Genomic DNA, 6,644 nt, shown 5'->3' with positions numbered 1-6,644 from the left:
AAGGGCATATAAAAGTGTAGGCAAAGGGTCTGTTTGCGTTTATACAGAGGATCAAAGCCTAATTGGGCTACCCCGAAAATGAACTAAGATACGATATGAAAGAGAACTTCCAACATCTGCACTCTCTGGAAGACTCATGCCAGAAGATGATCATCAAAAAACCCCAACAAAGATCCACGCACTGCTACAGCTGTAGATGCACTCATCCCACCAGTTCCTGGACTTGCCATGGGAATGAGGAAGGAGATATCTAAGCTGGCCTGTGCATACAGTAAAACAACAAATTTGACTGGATCTATACTGTTGGAACTCAACCAAGAATTAGGAGAAGTGCAAATTGTAGTGCTCCAAAATCTTACAACTACAGACTATTTACTGTTAAAAGAACATATGGGATGTGAACAGTCCCCAGGAATGGGTTGTTTTAATTTGTCGGATTTCTCTCAGACTGTTCAAGTTCAGTTGGACAATATCCACCATATCATAGATATGTTTTCACAAATGCCTAAGGTGCCTAACTGGTTTTCTTGGTTTCACTGGAGATGGCTGGTAATTACAGGTATGCTTTGGTTATGTAACTATACTCCTATTATGTTAATGTGTGTGCGCAATTTAATTAGTAGTTTAAAACCTATACATGCTGAAGTTACTCTACAAGAAGATATGTCAAAGAAATAATCAATCTTCCCATGTTTTCTTCCGTCTGCTACTTCTATAGCTTTTCTTCTCCCTTCTAATTAGAATTAGAACCCCTAAGTAGAATTCGTGCCTCATATTGAAATTACTGAGTATCATAATTCTTCCAAGTGGTAAAGATACCTCAAGACAAATGCTGGGCATAGAAGCCACAGGGCATAAATCCGCAAAAAAGTAAAAAGCTAACCTTTTCAAACAATAAGGCTTCTCTCTCACTTACCAACTTTACATTTCCCTGTATGGCCCCGGAAGATGGCTGGTTAGCCAGAGACGGGTAAGATTCCTCAAGGGAGGAACGACCTAAGACAGGCACAGTCGCTGTGGGGCCATCAGGTGAGAAATTGGGGATCAACAGAGGTGAGGCTTAGAACCTCACCCCCCCTGTTTTGAGAGAAATCTTCTGCATACGTGGATGTTTTATTGCCCTTGTCTAGCTTGGATTAACACATAGTCTACAGGCACACACCTGATCATCTACATTTGCTCTCTTACAACACTAAACTATGTTTTCTACTTTTATCTTGTATCTACCTACCACTTCAACGTTTTATTAAAAATAATAATAATAAAGAGAGAAATGTGGTATCCACATATAAATCAAATATAAAAATCAAATGAGTATTCATATTTGAACTGACTGTTTATAGTTCATAATGCATGAGCAAAACCGAAAGTTTCTGTGATGACTGCCCTTGTACTGTTCACCATGTAACTTATTCACTATGTAAGAATTTGTTCTCCATGTAAGAACTTGTTCGTTATGCTCCAGAAGATTGGAGACTGATGAAAATTAGGCTTGGGGTGGATTAATGATTGTGCATTGAGCATTGACTCCCCTATACAGAATTTTATTGTTGTTAACAACCATTTGATCAATAAATATGAGAGATGTCCTCACACACACACACACACACAAAAGTACACACTTCCAATTGTAAAATAAATAAGTAACCGGGATGTAATGTATAGCATAAGGAATATAGTCAAAATATTGTAACAGCTTGGTATGGTGATAGCTGGTACCTAGAATTATCATGTATATAAATGTTGAATCACTGTGTTGTACACCTGAAACTAATGTAATGTAATACTGTGTGTCAACTACCCTTCAATAAAAAATAATTATCTAAAAAAAATGGGCAGAGGAGATGAGCAGACAGTTCTCCAAAGAAGAAATTCAGATGGCCAACAGACCCATGAAAAGATGCTCCACATCCCTAGTTATCAGAGAAATGCAAATTAAAACCACAATGAGATATCACCTCACACCAGTAAGGATGGCTGCCATCCAAAAGACAAACAACAACAAATGTTGGCGAGGCTGTGGAGAAAGGGGAATCCTCCTACACTGCTGGTGGGAATGTAAATTAGTTCAACCATTGTGGAAAGCAGTATGGGGGTTCCTCAAAATGCTCAAAATAGAAATACCATTTGACACAGGAATTCCACTTCTAGGAATTTACCCTAAGAATGCAGCCGCCCAGTTTGAAAAAGACAGATGCACCCCTATATTTATTGCAGCACTATTTACAATAGCCAAGAAATGGAAGCATCCTAAGTGTCCATCAGTAGATGAATGGATAAAGAAGATGTGGTACATATACACAATGGAATATTATTCAGCCATAAGAAGAAAACAAATCCTACCATTTGCAACAACATGGATGGAGCTAGAGGCTATTATGCTCAGTGAAATAAGCCAGACGGAGAAAGACAAGCACCAAATGATTTCACTCATCTGTGGAGTGTAAGAACAAAGAAAAACTGGAGGAACAAAACATCAGCAGACTCACAGAACCCAAGAATGAACTAGCAGTTACCAAAGGGAAAGGGACTGGGGAGGATGGGTGGGATAAGGGGGGAAAAGGGTCATTACGATTAGCGCGTATAATGTGCGGGGGGGGAAAAGGGGAAGGCAGTACAGCACAGAGAAGACAAGTAGTGATTCTACAACATCTTACTACGCTGATGGACAGTGACTGTGATGGGGTTTGTTGGGGAGACTTGGTGAAGGGGGTCCCTAGTAAATATAATGTTTTTCATGTAATTGTAGATTAATGATAAAAAAAAATGTCCTATGGGCGAACACCATGTGGCACAGGGAGGAGATGGCCCCCTCTGCAATGCTGGTAGGGCGGCCCTGACCGCCATGGGTTGGTGTGCGGCTCTCCCTGGGCCTGGAAGGCAGAGGGGATCCTGCCAGCTCACAGAAAATCAGGGCCAGGTGCTAAGACCGGCAAAGGCCTCAGGTTCACAGAAAATGTTTCGGTGACTCCTCAGACTTGGGTGCCTGTGAAGGGCTCGGTCTGCCCTGGCCCCTCCTGAAAGCTGGCATGACCTCCTCACCTCCAGCCTTTAGGGTACATGACCTCAGGGCCTTCCACCCTGAGCTGCTCATGTTTACTGAGCATCTACTCAAATCTGCACGGATACCGAGCTAGGCGCTGGGGATTCAAAATGATGGAAGAGGGTTCCTACCCTCCAGGCATGCACAGCCCAGGGGACAGGATGCACAGAGACTGATGTCCAGAAACACCGGTTCTGGATCAAGAGGTGGTGCAAAGGAGGGAGGGGCAGGGGCTGCTCCGACAGCCCAGGTTTGGGGGTGGAGCGAGGTCTTAGAAGATGAAGAGGGTTTGGAGCAAGGAAGAGACACAATCCAGTTTGTACTTAAATTACAGATCATTCCAGGCACAGCCCACGGGAGCTGCTAATGACATGGTAGCGGGTGGACACAGTGTGGGGCGGACTGACGGGGAGGGAGTGGCCCACGGTGGACACTCCCGTGCTGTATTGTCTAGGTGCACAGTTGACCTGGACATGCACTGGGGTTCCCTCTGGCACATGAAATGTGAACAGAATGGAGGTGGTGCTGCAGAACACTCTGCATGGGCTGCCACGAATCCGTTTGCTCTAACGTGGCTACAGTCAAGGTTAAAAGACAATAAAACGAAGCATTTCCATGGCTGAGTAGGTGGGGATTGGAGCTGAGATGTGATTACTGTGGACCAGGCCCCAAAAGGGGCCCATGTGAGAGCAGGTGAGGGGTCACAGGAGAAGAGAGGTGGCTCCCTAGCCAACCCCGCCTGAGGGAGGCAAGCCTCCAAAACACCAGAGGGTGCAGCTCTGCTCCCCTGCCTCCCTGGGCCAGGCACTCTTCACCCAGGGGGACGGTCTTGCCCAATTCTGCCCTGTGTCAGGGTCTTAATGTCAATCACAAGATGATCCTAGGCATGCTCACAACAGGAAGGTGTTTCTACAGGAAGTGCTGGGGACATCACCCAACAGTAGGGCCCAGAAATACACACTGCACGTGAGCCCAGTGCACAGGTCAGACCACCGGGCTCCTGCATAGGGGCTGGAGTCCCAAGGGTTGGGTGCAGAGGTGGCACTGAGGGGTGGGAAATGGCCTGGGAAAGGTCCCGGGTCAGAAGCTGTAAAGGCAGTGGCAGGAAAGGCCTGACCACGTGTCTTGGGGGGCAGTGGGCAACCTGAGGAAGAGGATGGGTGGGGGAAGTGGCACAGCACAGTCACAGGAGAGTGGCCTTGGCAGGAGCCTGGGGGCCACAGCTGGGTGGTGAGCTGGCACTAGGGAGCAGGGGAACCGGCTGCTGTTTTTATATCATATAGGTACACCCAATTAAGAAGCTAGGTCCTAGGAAAGACCAATGTTGCCTTATATAAACTTATACAAACTTCTCACTTTGAGTGAGAGTGGCTTTAAAAATTTTTTTCGGATATATTTTTCTTTTATTGAAGAATCATTGATATACAATATATTGGTTTCAAGTGTACAACATAGAGATTTGACAGTCATCTACATTATTAAATGCTCACCCCAACTAATGTAGTTACTTACTATCTGTCAGCATAGAAATATGTTACAGGGCGTGGCTTTCCCATGGTGGGTTTTACACATGACTGACCCACGGAATTCTTGACCGAGACATTCCCACTGGGATCCTGACGGCTGCCCCCTCCCTCCCCACACTTACGCATCCGGGTGACAGGCGCTGTGAATAAACAAAGCAAAATCAGGAAGGGCTGGGCAGCAGGTGCCGTGGGCTGTCTGCGCTGAGAGCAGCCTTCTCACTGCCAGCCAGCCATGGCGGAGGTAGTGACCCTCCCTCTGAGCAGGGGCTTCCCTCTTCTACTGGGATGCAGTCAGGCCTGGGGGTGTGCACCCAGGATTCCCATCCTGCCCAGCAAGACGTTTCCCTGCCAAATGTTTCACAATGATGCTGTTCCTTAGGATTTTATTTAGGACCCACATGAACACTGACCAAACAGATCCCTCAATCACTATTTTCACTTTTCCAAAGTTAGATTTTGCCACTGAGGTGCACATTTGGTCCCTACACGTCACTGTATTTTCACACAGTCCTTGCGGTTTGTTACACTCACTCACAGGCTCCGGAGTGCCAGTCCAGGGATCCATTCTCAGCCCATCATCCTACATGAGAATGGAGAAGCTAATTTACACAGCTTTTCCTCTTCAGTCTCTGGCTCGTGAGCTTTTGACAAAACGTGTCCTTCACCAGCCAATGCGCTTCAGTATGAGGTGGAGTGGTCTGCTCCTGGCCCTCCGGGTGAAGATCAAAATAGGTGGGATGGACAGCTAGGGTTGCAGGAGCTTCTCTGTGCCGTCCGTGGCATTGCTGGGCCACGTGGGACCTGCAGGCTTCCCTGGTCAGGGAGGATAAACAGCCAATAATAAACAGGGAACCAACTTCCTTCTCCCAGCAGCCCGGCCAGGTAGCACACCGGCAGGCTCAGCAGTCTGTGGCGCCAGGTCAGCGTGTCTGCAGCATAGTGAGCCCACAGCATGTGGTCCCTTGGTCCCATAGGCAGTGTTGACAAATTCTAGAGCCCAGTGACATGAACGTGTCTGCCCACGTGTGAGGCTTTCCTCCTGTAGCAACTAATCCCACGTTGTCCTACCTCTAGAGACCAATATAACAAAGATCTTTTTTTTTTTACACCAGATTATTTTTTAAAATCCACACACTTTCTACCTTAGATGTTCTGGGGTGAAGTGCTGTGCATGCTTCACTGGGTGGCCTCTCCATGCAAGGAAGACAATCAGGCGGACACGTTTGACATCTTAGTCAACGTGCTGCCTAATTGGTGGTGATTTTTTTTGAAGGGGAGGAACTGTGTTAATCTTGTCAATTGGATGACACTCTGGATTTAATAAAAATGTGGGAAAGTAAATACCTATAAAAATTAAATATATTCCTGGATCAGAAAAAGAACTGTGTAAAAACTGAGGGGCTCTGACTAAGGCCTGTAGTTTGGGTCACAGTGTTACACCTGTTCTGATAAACCTGTTTTGATAAACAGGTGTAATGAGGGGAACTTGGGGGGAGGGTACACGGGAAGTCTACTGGTAATTTTTCCAACTCTTCTGTAAGTCCAAAATTATTTCAAAATGAAAAGCTACAAACACTGAATTACGTAAGGACACCATTGTGGCTTTAAGGCTTCAGGAAACGGATAGGAGAAATTTGAAGTCCTTCTAAAATCCTCAGGATTTTCTAAAACAAGATACCCTAAACTAAAAAAGTTAGGCACGAGCCTATAAAAATAGGAAGAATTGAAATACCAACTTGAAAATTAAAACTCTGAAAAGATTCATAAAATACAAATGACTGATTATATTATAAATTATTTTTGAAAAACTGATTTTCTGAAGCCCTACAGGCATGCACTCCACTTTACTGGATCACTTATTTAAATGAACTGGCTGAAATTGTGTTCAATTTTTTGTTTTGGAAATAAACTTTTTAAATGTTTCTAGAAAAACAAGTGATCATTCATAATGCAATTCCAGAAACTGGCTAATTTTTAACATCAAAAACTAGTACACAAGAAGTAATGGAGAATATTAACAAAATAAATTATGCTCTATGTGGGAGCACCTAACATTTAAAAAGACAATAAGAACT

Source organism: Manis pentadactyla, chromosome 10 (genome assembly GCF_030020395.1).
Source record: "Manis pentadactyla isolate mManPen7 chromosome 10, mManPen7.hap1, whole genome shotgun sequence".
Lineage (NCBI taxonomy): Eukaryota > Metazoa > Chordata > Mammalia > Pholidota > Manidae > Manis > Manis pentadactyla.
The sequence above is the reverse complement of the archived record's forward strand: the minus strand, read 5'-3'. Positions refer to the sequence as shown.